The sequence below is a fragment of the Bos indicus x Bos taurus genome, chromosome 18 (genome assembly GCF_003369695.1).
Source record: "Bos indicus x Bos taurus breed Angus x Brahman F1 hybrid chromosome 18, Bos_hybrid_MaternalHap_v2.0, whole genome shotgun sequence".
Lineage (NCBI taxonomy): Eukaryota > Metazoa > Chordata > Mammalia > Artiodactyla > Bovidae > Bos > Bos indicus x Bos taurus.
Genome location: NC_040093.1, coordinates 1,532,437 through 1,548,537, shown reverse-complemented (window position 1 = coordinate 1,548,537; position 16,101 = coordinate 1,532,437). Strand labels below are relative to the sequence as shown.

General features: G+C 47.3%; 1 protein-coding gene and 1 non-coding gene across 7 annotated transcripts in view; both read left to right on the top strand.

The window, feature by feature from the left end:
- Positions 1–16,101, top strand: part of LOC113875557 — a 196,911-nt gene that overhangs the window by 156,070 nt on the left and 24,740 nt on the right. The gene's annotated exons all lie outside the window — the stretch shown is intronic.
- Positions 4,986–5,057, top strand: TRNAE-UUC. Its single transcript has one exon. It is a non-coding gene; the product is annotated as a tRNA-Glu (tRNA).

The following is a 16,101-nucleotide window of genomic DNA, read 5'->3' as shown; positions in this document are numbered from 1 at the left end:
GGAGCCAGACTCGGGCCTGCCCGCTGTCTGATCCTATTTACACAACATTCTTGAAAAAGCAAAACCACAGGGCTGGGGAAAAGACCCTAGGGGTGTAGGAGACCTGAAACTAAAAAGGGAGCCCTAAGGGGGTTCAAATGGACTTCCCAGGTGGCTAGTGGTCAAGAGCCGGCCTGCCAACGCAGGAGACAGAAGAGACGCGGGTTCCACCCCTGGGCCGGGAAGAGCCCTGGAGGAGGGCACGGCAACCCACTCCAGGAGTCTTGCCTGGAGAAGCCCACGGACAGAGGGGCCTGCGGTCTACAGTGCATGGGGTCGCAGAGAGTTGGGCATGACTGAAGCAACTCAGCACACAAGGGGCTTCAGGGACGACAAAGGACAGTTAGGTCTGTTTCCCGTCTCTGCTGGGGGTCACACGAGCCCACCACTGGGTTGAAGCTCGGAGAACCCAACACCAAAACCCGTCTGTTGTCTTCTGTTTGACGGGAGCATAGCTGGTTTACTGTGGTGCGTTGGTTTCGGGGGCACAGCGCAGTGATTCAGTGGTACGTTCCCGTACATTTTTCTGAGCATTCTTTCAGAGCGTTCCCTCCTGGACCAGCCCTCCCCACCCCGTGTCCCTGCCGACCGTCTCCCTGCGGCCCCCGCAGAGCTCAGCCTTGGCGCCCGAGCCCCTGAGGGCAGGGACCCTCCTCTCTTATCAGGATGAGATTAGAAGCCAGTAAAAGTGAAATGTGCGTCACTGCCCCTTTCATGTACAGTCACCCGGTTCCCAGCCGCGGGGTGGGGCGGGGGGGTGTTTTTCCCCAGGGGCGCCGGGCAGAGTCTGGAGACTTCACTTGTCACAGCAGGAGGATGGCGTGCTATCGCCTCCAGGCGTCCGAGGCGTTGAGGGAGACTGGACCACATCCTGAGCGCCCTGGACACTTCCAGGCGTCCGTGTGCCCCACTTGAGCAAACCCACGCTCTGGCGAGGACTGTCCTTCCACAGGACACAGCTTTGCATCCCGGCCTCGAAATGTGAGATGTGACCGCAGGAGAGCTGGCTGTGCCTGGGGGTGCAGGGAGCAGGGGGAGGCGGCCCTTGGAGACCCACCGCGAACCTGCATCTGCTGCGTTGACCACCATGAAGGGAGGAGAGAGGCGGCCCACCCCGGGAAGTCAGGACACACCAGCCATCGAGAGCATCTAGGGACAGTCCAGTTCAGTTCAGTTGCTCATTCGTGTCCGACTCTTTGCGACCCCGTGGACCGCAGCATGCCAGGCCTCCCTGTCCATCACCAACTCTCAGAGCTTACTCAAACTCATGTCCATTGAGTCGGTGATGCCGTCCAACCATCTCGTCCTCTGTTGCCCCGTCTCCTCCCGCATCTAGGGACACACTCGGCAGACAGCTGTGGCCTCAGTGTCTGCACGGCCTGAAGACAGACAGGCCCGGCCGCGTCGGGTGGGCCCCAGGAAGCCTCTTCCTCCCTGGGTCTTGCCCCTCAGGCTGGGGGAGATTCCATGCTGAGTGGTCAGGTTCAGCTTTTGCCTGGTGATGGGACTTTTTTTTTTTTCCCCCTTTTCAATTGAAGTATTGTTGATTCTCAATGTTGGGTCAGTTTCAGGTGAATAGCAAAGTGATTCAGTTAGAGACACACACACACACACACATATATTTTTTTTTCACATTTTTTTCTATTACAGGTTATGACAATATGTTGAATACAGTTTCCTATTCTATACAGTAGGTCCTGTTGGTTATCTATTTTATATATTGTTGTTCAGTTGTGTCTGACTCTTTTCGACCCCATGGACTATGGAATGCCAGGCTTCCCTGTTCTTCCCTATCTCCCAGAGTTTGCTCAAACTCACGTCCATGGAGTCAGTGATGCCATCCAACCGTCTCATCCTCTGATGCCCCCTTGTCCTCCTGCCCTCAATCTAGTAGTGTGTATATATTAATCCCAAACTCCTAGTTTATTCCTCTCCCCGCAGTCCCTTTCCCCTTTGGTAACCACAGGTTTGTTTTCTGTGCCTGTGAGTCTGTTTCCACTTCGTAGATAAGTTTACTCGTGTCATTGTTTAGATTCCATATGCAAGTAATATTGAATGGTATTTGTCTTTCTCTGTCTGACTTAACTGCACTTAAGTGTGATCATCTCTGGGCCCATCCACGTTGCTGCACATGGCATTATTTTATTCTTTTTCACGGCTGAGTAATATTCCATTGTATACATGCACCACATCTTCTTTATCCATTCCTCTGCCAGTGGACACTTATGTGCTTCCTTGTCTTGACTGCGTGAATACTGCTGCTGTGCACACAGGGCCGCATGTGTACTCCCGATTTATAATTTTGTCCAGATGTATACCCGGGAGTGGGATTGCAGGGTCATACGGGAGCTCCAGTTTTAGCTTTTTAAGGAACATCCACACTGTTCTCCATACTGACTGCACCAATTTCCATTCCCACCAACAGTGTAAGAGGGTTCCCTTTTCTCTACACCCTCCCCAGCATTGTTTATTTGTAGACTTTTTGGTGATGGCCCTTCTGACTGGTGTGAGGTGATACCTCATTGTAGTTTTGATTTGCATTTCCCTAGCAACTAGCACGGAGAAGGCAATGGCACCCCAGTCCAGTACTCTTGCCTGGAAAATCCCATGGATGGAGGAGTCTGGTAGGCTGCAGTCCATGGGGTCGCTAAGAGTTGGACATGACTGAGCGACTTCCCTTTCACTTTTCCCTTTCATGCATTGGAGAAGGAAATGGCAACCCACTCCAGTGTTCTTGCCTGGAGAATCCCAGGGACGGGGGAGCCTGGTGGGCGGCCGTCCATGGGGTCGCACAGAGTCGGACACGACTGAAGCAACTTAGCAGCAGCAGCAGCAACTAGCAGGGCTTCCCAGGGGGCACTAGTGGTGAAGAGCCCGCCTGCCAGTCAGGAGACGTAAGAGGTGAAGGTTCAATCCCTGGGTCGGGAAGATCCCCTGGAGGGGGCATGGCCACCCACTGCAGTGTTCTGGCCTAGAGAATCCCATGGACAGAAGACCCTCGTGGGCTACAGTCCATGGGGTCGCAGAGAGTCGGATACGACTGAATCAGCTTTGCACACACATGCACACAGAGTAATTACTGGCACTGAGCATTTTTCACGTGCCTGTTGGTCATCTGCATGTCTTCTTTGGAGAGATGTCTGTTTAGGGCTTATTTTCCAGTTGTCTGTTTCAGTATTTAGCATGCATGGACTGTTGGGCAACGTGACATTCGAGCTTCATTCCCTTGGGCCCCGCGGGCTGGGGTCAGAATATTTCTTCCCTCTGAGTCTTCTTTCCCGTTCCGCACTGGATGAAGCCCCTGGTCCCTAGACCTAGGTGCTGTGTGTGTGGACAACAGTGTTTAGTGGGAGAGAGGGCCCTGGCTTCCTTTCCTAAACTGGTTCTAGGGACCCGCAGGGTCCCCGCCTCCTGGTGTGCACACCCTCCCCAGTGAGTGTCACTGGGACTCGGGACTTGGCTCTGACTTCCATGATTGTGTCTCATCCCCTAAGCTTCTGTCCTGCCAGCAGACTGGCTCTGGTTTCTCTCCGTTTCTCATACACTGGCCATATCGGCAGAACTCAAATGGCCCAGGAGCCACGGGTGGCCCCCAGTCAACAGCCAGTGAGAAGCTGGCCCTCCGTCCTGTGGAAGTGAAAGTGTTAGTCGCTCAGTCGTGTCTGACTCTCTGCGACCCCACGGACTGTAGCCCGCCAGGCTCCTCTGTCCATGGGATTCTCCAGGCAAAAATACTGCAGTGGGTTGCCATTCCCTTCTCCAGGGGATTTTCCCCACCCAGGGATCTAACCCGGGTCTCCCACACTGTGGGCAGACGCTTTGCTGTCTGAGCCACCAGGGGAACCATCCTCAGTCCTGTAGTCCCAAGGAGACAGGTTCTGCCGACCCCCTGAGTGAGCTTGGAATCACGTCCGCCCCCCGTCGGAGCCTCCAGTGGGAAACAGCCCTGCTGTCACCTGGATCACGTCCTGCTGAGACTGAGCAGAGGGCCCAGCTCAGCCACGCCTGCATTCCTGACCCACAGAAATGGTCATTTTTCAGCCACTAAGCTTGTGGTTATTGCAACACAACAATGGAACACTAATGCACTCACCGCCACCGCCACCCCAAGAGAAAACAAGCAGTGTTACTACTCTATGTCGTGTTCAGTCACCAAGTCGAGACCCCCCTGGACTGCTATATGTACGCATGTGTATTTCTACATGAAGTTGCAAAGTAAGAAAAATGAGATTCCTCCCATGTTTTCCCCCCAGGAACACAAGGTGTCTTTATAATCAGAGTGCAAGAGACCTTGTTAAACATGACCCCAAACCATCAGCATAAAGATGTCAATTCATGAATATGCCACAGACAGTTTGAAAATGTGAGTACCCGGCAGGGCCAGGGCAGAGAGGAACCCGCCATAAACAAGGGGGGTGACGAGTCTCTCGAGGGCCACCCAGTGGTGACAGGACCCAGCCCACAGCCCTGGGTGATCTGAAGTTTGCGGGGCAAAGAGGACATGCTCTCTTGTGGGCAGTGAGGGCCACAGAGTTTCCTCTTCAGGGGAACTTGGAGGAGGCAATGTTTTGCGAGAGGTAGGAGGTTAGGAATATATCTTGAAACTTCATTTGCTTTACCTTCTTGACTCGAATGCCTAGTTCTTGTGAGAGAAGAAAACAGAGACTTCCCTGGTGGTCCGATGGCTAAGGCTTCACCTTCCAATGCAGGGGGTGTGGGTTGGATCCCCGGTTGGGGACCTAAGATCCCACATGCCTCATGGCCAAAAAAACCAAAACATAAAACAGAAGCAATGTTGTAACAAACTCAATAAAGACTTTAAGAATGGGCCACATCAAGAAAAAAAATTTTTTTTCATAAAGATATTTTAAATAAAATATATTGTATTCAAATATTTAAAGATACTTTAAATAAAATATTTAAAAAGGAAGTGAAACAGAAGGACATCCCTGGTGGCCTAGTGGTTAAGACTCAGCACTTTCACTGCTGAGGCTCAGGTTCAATCCCTGGTCGGGGAACAAAGGTCCCAGAAGCCCTGCTGCATGGCCAAAAAAAAGGAGAAAGAAAACCTAATATTATTACTGTGTGTATATATATTTCTACATGAAATGTCAAGGTACGAAAAATTAGACTCCCCCCTCCCCCATTGTTTTATACTTTTCATTTAACTCGGGGATATTTTTCCGGAAATGAGAGTGGAGGGCATTTATGGATCACTAATTATGTGCCAGGCATTGCCATCTCCATCGGGGACTCAAAGCCATTACATTAGAAAATGAAAGACCAGATTCTCAGCCTTTCAAAAATCCGGGAATAATTACAGCCGGTGGTCTCCATGGAAACAATCAGCAAAACAATCTTAATGGACTCGAACACCTTTTTTTTCCGGCACCATTTTGAAAAGGGCATCTCTTGAATAATGAGCATATTGTGTTGTTTCTGAGAGACCCATCTCCTTTTGCTATTCATTAAATGGCAAGTTGCGTACATACACACGGACTGGGCGCCCGACCGGCCTTCATCATGAATTTGGGGAGTTTTTAATGTCACAGCTTGGGCCCAGGTCCCTTTTATATACACCTGGTGTGGCCTCCACTCGGGAGGAATTTCAACCCCACTCCCGCCAAAGTCTCATCTTATTTGGGGCGTTTTATCAGCTCAGAGCATCCCTAACTTGTTGACAGTATGTCAGCAGCGGAGGCGCTCTGTCTCCATGGCAACCCCCATTAGCCTCAGGTGCCCGTCTGCCCTCGGCTTCCAGGTGCCCGCAGCATCTCCCTCCGCGGACCCCTGGCGCGGCCCGCCCTCTCCCGTGAACCGGGCCGCCTTTACACCATGCCCGCCTGCTCGCCCTCCTGGAAACTCTGCCCTCGCCTGGCGTGTTCAGCTAAGGACAGCGGCGTCACTGGATGACTCAGAAACACACGGTTTTCTCTACCCGCAGTTTGCCTCTGATGGAATCGATCCCCTTAGGAGATAAACACCTTTGAGGGACAGTGGGAATCTTGCTTCAGCTGTGTCGTAACCTCAGCGTGATGTTTTTCTGTTAAAAATAACTTCCCTCCACCCTGACCCCCTGCCCCGAACTTTCCACAGTTTTTGCGCAAGTTTGAGCTTTAAATCAATCAGTGTACAACCTGCCAGGTTCTTGCCGCCTCTGGGTTCAGAAAGCTATTGATCTTCTTCCCTGGTTTGCGGAATTGATCTTACATCTTGGTTGTTCTATGGAGTATTTTGTCTCTCGAGGCCGTCCCTGTCCTGAAATTGGGGCTTTCCTTCCGTCTTTACCCTAATGATCCGTACCTGTAGATAGCCATCTCATCCCCTTTTAATTCTTGCCCTTAATTTTCATCGCAAAATGAACTCACACACGCTGTTTGCTTTTTGAGTCAAATAACATTGATCTGTGTGTCTGTGAAACAAACAAGGGGAAACGGAAAAATCTTTCATCATGGCAGAGGAGCAACCAAATATTTGAAAGACTGTTTTCAAACACAGATGGACCCAGAGATTGTCACACCGAGTGAAGGTAGTCAAACAGAGAAAGACAAATACGTGATATTGCTTATGTGTGAAATTTTTTAATGGTACAAGTGAATCTACTTAGAGAACATAAACAGAGTCACAGATGCAGAAAACAAACTTATGATTACCAAAGCGGAAAGTGGTGGTTATTGCGGGGGTGGGGGGGACAGAATAAACTAGGAGTTTGGCATTGACATATACACACTCTATAAATAGAATAGATAACTAATAAGGAGCTACTGTACAGCACAGGAAACTCTCCTCTGTAATGACCTTTATGGGAAAAGAATCTTAAAAAGAGTGGATTTATGTTTATGTATAATTGATTCATTTTGCTGTACAGAAGACAGGAACACAGCATTGTAAATCAACTATACTCCCATAAAAATTTGAAGGGGGGGAAAAAAAGATTATTTTCAGTTGTTTTCCTGGAGACCACCCGCATCCAGGGCTGGTTCAAAATGCAGAACACCCTGGGAAGCAAGGTCTCCGTCTCAAGCAGCCTTCCGCGCCTCCCCGCTCCGGTTCCTTTTGCCGTATTCTGTTGTTTTTTTGTCGCAGTCATCAGTGACTGAACTCATCTGGTTTGTTCCTTTGCTCACTGGTTTATTGTCAGTGACCTGGGGACAGAATCGGGCCCCCCAACCCCCGAGTCCTGAAACGCTTGCCTATCTGATTCACCTCTGAGTTCCCAGGACCCGAAAGACGCCAGATTTTTGCTGTGCTCGGCATACATGTTTTGAGTGAATATAGGATGTGTCAAAGGTTATCTCAAATATGCACGTGTCCTTTGGCCCAACAAACTGACTTATAGACTATATCCTGCAGGCGAACCTGAACCTCCGCCAAATACAATACAGACACGTTGCTTTTCTGTGGCTTTTCGGGAGCCGGGGAAAAGAACTGAAACAGCCCGCCGGGCCGTGGGTGGAGAAATCAATCCCGGGTGTCTGCACACCGGCAAGGATTCTGCCGCACGCCAAAGCAAGCAGAGAAGCGCTTAGTCCCGACAGGGAACCACGGGCTGTCACACGGAGGACATGTGTAGAGAGAGTCTATACTGTCATGTTGTATGGTGTGCAGATAAACGTACTCGTAGCCACACGTGAGGCTGTAATTGTGCACAGTTACGTATGCATAATGCCCTAAGAAATGTGGATGTGAAGCTCGGCGCTGGGTAACACGGGAGAAGCTGGTGTTCTGGAAGCTGCCGCCACCCAGGGAAGGGAGAGGGGGAAGAAGCAGTGAGGGCGGGAGACAGATTTCTTTTTGTTCTGTCTGATGAGTGCTTTTGTGCTCTCTGCAAAATGAATCATTCAAGGAGCGAGCCTAACGGGAGACAGCTATTTGCATGTTAGCTGAAAGCTCCATCTTGCGAGGTGGGCGAGAGGCTAAGGTTTCTGTGATGTGTGCTGAGACTTTCCAAACTGTTGTCGCAGAGGCCAGAGAGAAAGAAAAAGATGAATGCACAGGATAAAAATTAAAGTTTTAAGCCATGAGGAAAAGGTAAATAGGATTTAGAAGGCGATCAAGGAACAGTTGGAAGATGAAAATTTTAAAGTAAGGAGCATGTTAAGATCCAAAAATATGCAATGGCTAGTGTAAATCTCACAGAAGATAGAGAAGATGGTCTAAGAGATTACAAAACATTGCTGCTGCTGCTAAGTCACTTCAGTCGTGTCCGACCCTGAGGTTAAATAAGACCCAAATAAATGAAGAGATACATGAGGCTCAGATATTAGAACTCTTTTTGTAAATTTCAGAATATACATATTTTACTGAAGCATAGTTGACTTACAAAGTTTCAGGTGCACGGCAAGGTGATTCAGTTATGCATATACACGTATATCATTTTTCAGATTTTTTTCCATTATAGGGTATTACAAGATACTGACTATAGTTCCCTGTGCTATACAGTAAATCTTTGTTGCTTGTTGCATATCTGTTTTTTTTTTTTAATTTGAAATCTATTACTCTATTCATACTAAGTCAAACAAGTGGGGTCAAAATGTCATAAATTTTTTTAGTTAGGCAAAAATTTATAAGTTTTCTAAGATATATATATTATACATGCTACTTATGTAATATGTATACAAAAGCTTTTCTACTATGCTTGATAAAGGCTAGAGAAAGAGCATCAAAAAGAAAGATGAAGAAATTGGAAAACGAACTAAATGAAATGAGAGCACTGAGCATGCACTAGAAAAAATGAAACAAACTAAGCAAAAGATCTAGAACTCTCGGCAACGTTAGGATGACGTTTCCTCAAGGTTGGTCTAACAATCCCAGTGCCATTTTTTTTTTTTTTTAGGATCAACACATTGATTCTAAAGTTTATCTGAAATTATGGGAGGGAGGAATAAAGTAAGAGCTTGAGATTAATAGATATACACTACCATATAGAAAATAGATTAAAAAAAAAAAACCAAAGTACCTACCATATAGCACAGGGAACTACTGACATATTCTGTATACTACAATAGCTATAATGGGAAAAGATCTGAAAATATATATACATTTATATATGCACACACAAATGCATTTATATGTAAATCTGAATCACTTGGCTATACACCTGAAACTAACACAACATTGTAAAGCAACTATTTGTTGTTGTTGCTTAGTCACTAAGTTATGTCTGACTCTTTGGACCCCATGGACTGTAGCTCACCAGGCTCCTCTGTCCTTGGGATTTCCCAGGCAAGAATACTGGAGTGGGTTGCCATTTCCTTCTCCAGGAGATCTTCCCCACCCACGGCTCGAACCCAAGTCCCCTATACTTCAGCTGCAAATAAATCAATAAATTTTGTATGGAATTACAAAGGATCTAGAATTGGAAAAAATAAAATCCTTAAGAAAAACAAAACAAAACGGGAATTTAAGTTATCTGAGTTCAAGTCTTCATTAAATACATTCGCAAAATGGGTAGCGCAAATGATGTAGAAGGATAATTATTGCAAAATTCCCTCACATCCTCCATCCACCAACTACTGAATTCTCCTCTTGTGAGGCAACCAAGGTAATCAGATTTTTGCTGTATGCCCACAGATTCTGGGCTTCCCTACAGGCTCAGCTGGTAAAGAATCCGCCTGTAATGCAGGAGACTTGAGTTCGATCCCTGGGTCGGGAAGGTCTCCTGGAGAAAGAAATGGCAGCCCACTCCAGTATTCTGGCCTGGAGAATCCCATGGACAGAAGAGCCTGGCGGGCTACAGTCCACGGGGTCGCAGAGAGTTGGGCATGATTGAGCAACTAGCACTTTCACTTGCACAGAGATACCACGTATGCAGAACAAGTATGTTTTCTTCTTTTCATTTTTCCCACATTGACACAAGGCTTGATGCTCAGTCAAGTTTTGTGTTTTACTTTTTTTTTTGCAGTTATGTATCTTAATGATTGGGCCATAACAGTTGCACAGAGAGGTGCTTCATCCTTTTTCATGGCTGTATAGTATTCCATAGCTAATATGCTGAAGTGTGAGTGGACATTAGAGTGTGTCCATTCTTTTATTACAAATTCTGCTGACGTGAATAACTTGTTGGGGACGGTCTAGGGCTGTGAAGAGAAATGCTAGCGTGAGGCATCCAGTCCCCATGTACCTGGACAGTGCAGACCCCACCCCCAGCCCCACTCTCTGTGCATTTGACAGCCTCCGCCTGGGTGATCTCAGAAATGCCTGAATGTGTCTGGATCATTGCTTCCTGCTTAGAGCTCATCTCCATACAGTTAATAATAACAAAGATATGACCCATATCACCTTGATTCTGAACTGTTTTCAAAAATAAATTTTAAAAACTTTAAAAAATGAGATAGAAGCAACCTAAATGTCCATTTATGAATGGATAAAGAAGATATGGTGTGTGTGTGTGTATATGTAGTGGAATATTACTCAGCCATGAAAAGGAACCAAATAATGCCATTTGAGCCACGTGGATGGACTTGGAGACGATCATACTAAGTGAAGTCAGACAAAGACAAATACCATATGGTATCACTTATATGTGGAATCTAAAAAAATGATACAAATGAATTTATTTACAAAAGAGAAACAGACTCACAGACTTTGAAAACAAATTTACGGTTACCAGAGGCAGAAGGTTGAGGAGGGATAAATTAGGAGTTTCCAATGAACATAAACACACTATTATATATAAAATAGATAACCAACAAGGACCTACTGGGTAGCACACGGAACTTATTCAATAGTCTGTAATGACTTATATGGGAAAACAATCTGAAAAAGAATATATACATATAGGCTGCCCAGGTGGTGCTGGTGGTAAAGAACCCACCTGCCAATGCAGGAGACATAAGAGACGAGGGTTCGATCCTTGAATCGGGAAGATCCCCTGGAGAAGGGAATGGCAGCCCACTCCAGGATTCTTGCCTGGAGAATCTCCATGGTCAGAGGAGCCCCATGGGCTACAGTCCATGGGGTTGCAAAGAGTGGGCCATGACTGAAGGGCCTTAGCACAGAACGAGTGTATAACTGGATCACTTTGCTGTGCACCTGAAGCTAAGGCGCCTTTGTAAATTAACTACAATCCAATGTAAGATAAAAATCAAATTAAAAAATAAATGAGAGCTTATTCGGTACACTGAGAAGAAAAATATAATATTTGACAAAGCAGACGTTGAAAACCCTGTGCGCTCTTCCATCAGCCTCTTTCCTGGGCGGCAGAGGAGGCACGAATTTTCCATCCCGCTAATGGCTGTTTTAACTGCTCCATTCCGGGCTAAGAGGTTGACATTTAAGCGATAAATGTCACGTCTCGAAACCCAGCACAAAAAGACATTTCTACAGAACTGTTAAGAGCCCTTTTCACTTGCAAATTTCCAACCTGAGCCCATCTCCGCAGGCTTGCATTATTCATATAATTTGGAAAATGACTCACCGTTCCTGAGTCGTGATTGTCTGCAGGGCACAAGCCTTGAAAGGTGCCACGAAGCAGCCCTTTCCAGCTTTTAAACAAGACAAATATTCACCTTTTTTTTTTTTCTCCCCTCTTGAGTGTCATGGGATTATATTTTCTTACAGCAAAGGATTGCTCACACATTTTTAAAAGTTTCCATAATGCTTCTCACTGGGAGATATAAAATACAAGGGGGGGAAAAAAAGGCGCCTCAAGCTCATTTGTACAGCTTAACACACTAGTTCCCAGGTAATAAAGGAACCAGGGCTCCCCAGGAAAAAACCACCACCGCCACCCCTCCTCCAGAGATAAACACCATGCCAGCTTTTAGGATGATAATTCCTGGCTGTTCCTCTTAGGTTCACCCGCCCTGGGTAAACCACTGTGGACTTTTGTTTGTAAAACAACAACCTTCTCATTTGTGAAAATGTTGGTAACCCTTGTTTTGTTCTGTTTCTTTCTTTCTTTTCTCGCCAGCTCCTCCACACCTCCCTCTTCTCTCCCATTTTAAAGCAAATGAAACTGTTTTGGTCTTTTCTCCATCATTGCTGGGATTCAAGTTGCCCCCTCTTTCTGAGAACCCTCATTGTGGTCCAGTACACAACAGGTGAAATTTGCCCCCCACTATTTTCAGCGTGTTTTCGGTGCACTCACGTTGCACGGCAACGTTTCACCGCCTTTCGCCTCCATGGCTCCTCCTCTTGCACAGCTGAGACTGTCCCCGTTTCCCTTCTGCCAGCCCCAGGGAGTCGTCATCCTATTTCTGTTTTTATGAATTTGACTCTTGTGTTGTTGTTCAGTCGCTCAGTCACGTCCAGCTCCTTGCAACCCCATGGACTGCAGCACGCCAGGCTTCCCTGTCTTTCACTATCTCCTGAGTTTGTTCAAACCCTTGTCCATTGAGTTGGTGATGCCATCCAACCATCTCATCCTCTGTCGTCCCCTTCTCCTCCCACCTTCAATCTTTCCCAGCATCAGGGTCTTTTCAAATGAGACAATTCTTCGCATCAGGTGGCCAAAGCACTGGAGTTTCAGCTTCAACATCAGTCCTTCCAATGAACACTCAGGACTGATTTCCTTTAGGATGGACTGGTTGGATCTCCTTGCAGTCCAAGGGACTCTCAAGAGTCTTCTCCAACACCATGATTCAAAAGCATCAGTTCTTCAGCGCTCAGCCTTCTTTATGGTCCAGCTCTCCCAACTGTACACACCCACTGGAAAAACCATAGCTTTGACTAGATGGACCTTTGTCAGCAAAGTGATGTCTCTGCTTTTTAATTCGATGTCTAGGTTGGTCATAGCTTTCCTTCCACGGAGCAGGTGTCCTTTAATTTCATGGCTGCAGTCACCATCTGCAGTGATTTTGGAGCCTAAGAAAAGAAAATCTGTCACTGCTTCCACTTTTTCCCCTTTTATTTGTATGAAGTGATGAGACCAGTTGCCATAATCTTAGTTTTTCTAATGTTGAATTTTAAGCCAGCTTTTTCTCCTCCTCTTTAAAGATACTAATCGATATTTGTATAACGAGTGAGAGAAGGAAGGAGTAAATTAGTGAACGGTGAGAAGAGCCAATCGTCACGCCCCAGACACTTGTCCAGCTGTTAGAAAGCTGTGCTTTCTGCCCTGCAGAGGCCAAACACACTGGTTTTGAGCCCGCCTTGGCCTGCAGTGGCTTGAAGCAGCGTTTTGATTCCCAGCCAGAAACTGAAGTCAGGCCCGGGCAGTGAGAGCTGAATCCTAACCAGTCGACTGGTGGTCAGTGACAAGGCCCTGGCCCCTATGGCTTTGCAGAAAATGAAAATTCCCGCAAAGAAACGGAAAGTAGTGAAACAACTCAGGTGTTTATTAGGAGGACAAAGACCTCCGTATGCGTGGACAGACTCACGAGTGGACTCGGAGAAGGACTCACACCCTCCTGGTGGTTAGAATCCTTGTGGCCGAAATCTTGGCCTTCTCTGCCACCGAAGCCGAATTAAAAAAAAAAAAAAAGAGAGACAGAGTTTGGAGGAAACAGACAGGTGACTTTAATTCCCGGCCATGGAAGTGGGGAACACAGCAGGCTCACGCTGCAAGACCTGTGGCCCTGATTCCGTGAAGAGTCTAGGCACTCATGTAAGACCAGGGCTCACAGGCAGGACTCAGGGACAGAGAACAAAGGAGTCAGGGTCTTGGCTTCTTCCTCTCTGCATTATTTCAAAGCCAGTCGTAGGCTGGCATTGGTAACCCAGTAGTTGAGTCTGGTTATCCGTAGCCCTTCTTTCTGTAAAGCAGAAAGAGAAAAACTCCCAAGAGGTGGCCTGTAAAGACAAGACTGTAAAGGTGAGCACCAGATGCAGGAGGTCATGAGCATAGAGTCAGAGGACTGTAGGTGCAAAACGGGGCTCCCACAGGATTAGGGGGCAGAAAGGCAAAGTTAGTTACAGATGACCGACTAGGAACAGTTCAAGTGAAAACCAGGAGTAATCAGGCCTGCTCACTGTTGTTGTCGTTCAGCTGCTCAGTCGTCTTGGACTCCTTGGGACCCCATGGACTGCAGCACGCCAGGCTTCCCTGTCCTTTGCTATCTCCCAGGGTTTACTCAAGCTTATGTCCATCGAGCCAGTGATGGCATCCAACCATCGCATCCTCTGTCGCCCCTTCCTCCTCCTGCCTTCAATCTTTCCCAGCATCAGGGTCTTTCCCCATCAGGTGGCCAAAGTATTGAAGCTTGAGCTTCAGCATCAGTCCTTCCAATACATATTCAGGACTGATCTCCTTTAGGATGGACTGGTTGGATCTCCTTGCAGTCCAAGGGACTCTCAAGAGTCTTCTCCAACACCACGATTCAAAAGCATCAATTCCTCGGCACTCAACCTTCTTTGTTCTCAGGAAAGAAAACCTCATTCCTCTTTTCCGTTTCCCTGCAACAGAATCACGTTTATGGGGCATTTCTTCTGGGTTTCCTCTGGCCAGTCATCTTGCTTTGCCTGGTTCTGAGTCCGTATTTGGCTTAATCTTAGGTTCCCTCCCCATGTGTGTGGTCATCTCTCAGCCAAGATGGATTCCGGTGACGAGGCCTATGGGTAGGTTATTCCTTTTCTGACCTCCAAGGAGCTCTGTAGTCAGGAAGCTCTCCTTGACCTTGAGAAGGAGAAGTATGCAGTCTCTCTTCTGGGCAGGCTCCTCTTCATCCTGCAGTCTGTCCGAAGGCGACAGACTCCAGCTGCTCAGCCTGGGGCTTGTCTGTCTCTTGCCTCAGTTTTCTCCTTCTATAAAGCTGTTCTCCAGAGACACGATTTTTAAATTTATTTCTCTTTTTTTTGGCTGTACTGCATGGTATATGAGGTCTTAGTTCCCCAACCAGGAATTGAACCCTCACCCCCTGCGCTGGAAACCCAGAGTCCTAACCACCGGACTGTCAGTTGTTCAGTTGCTCTGTCGAGTCTGACTCTTTGCCACCTCTTGGGTTGCAGCACGCCAGGCTCGCCTGTGCTTCACTATCTCCTGCAGTCCAAACTCATGTCCTGGGTCGGGAAGATCCGCTGGAGAAGGGAGAGGCTGCCCACGCCCGTGTTCTTGGGCTTCCCCTGTGGCTCAGCTGGTAAAGAATCCGCCCGCAATGCAGGAGACCCGGCTTCGCTCCCTGGGTTGGGAAGATCCCCTGGAGGAGGGAAAGGCTACCCACTCCAGTGGTCTGGCCTGGGTCGAAAAGAATCAGACACGACTGAGCAAATTTCACTTTCACTTTTTCACTTTCATGTTCATTGAGTTGGTGATACCCTCCAACCATCTCATCGTCTGTCGTCCCCTTCTCTTCCTGCTTTCAGTCTTTCCCAGCATCAGGGCCAGGGAAGTCCCCAAAGACACAATTTATGCGTGATACACAGGCCTCAGCCCCACTGACTGAAGCCTCAGGCCCATGCTTCCTCTCTGAAGCCCCCAGTCGGGCCAGTTTCTGGGTCCCCTATTCCAGTGTCCACATTGCCTCCTCAAGCCCCTGGTGATGGAAGCAGGCTCAGGTAGTTGCCTTGGAAACCAGTGCTCTCGTGAGCTGGTAAATGATTTCTGAAATTAAGTGTAAAAGCCAGGTCTGAATGACTCAGAGTGAAAGTGCTATTATTTGTTTAAAAAAAAAAAAAAGAATTGAGGTTAGAAATAAATGCACATTTTCAGAGAATATAGAAAAACACACAAGAAAATTGTTCACTGGGAAGGGTGGAAGAGAGAGAAAGAGGAAAAAGTGAGCGGTGTGGGAGGCATATTTGTTTCTGCTTTATCGTTTTTCTCCTGTTCTCATGAAAACAATCACCTTTCCTAAAATTAAAATAAGCAAGAGCATCTAGAAAATCATAGCCACTAATACAAAGTTCTGAGTCCAGTCTTTCAGCTTGCACCAAAATTGCTTCAATGAAAGGTAGACGATATGATTACTAAAATAAAGTAACAAACAACAGCAAAGTGCTTCTCCTTGGGAAAAATAAACCCAGGAGCAACTTTAATAAACCTAATAGAAACATCCGTATTTCTGCAGGCCCTGTTGGAACAAACGATAAACTGTCTCAATACATAAAGAACTGAGGGAAGGGTGGGCGGCCCCCGAGGGAGGCGACATACGTGTGGTTATGGCCGCGCCTGCTGTTGTACGG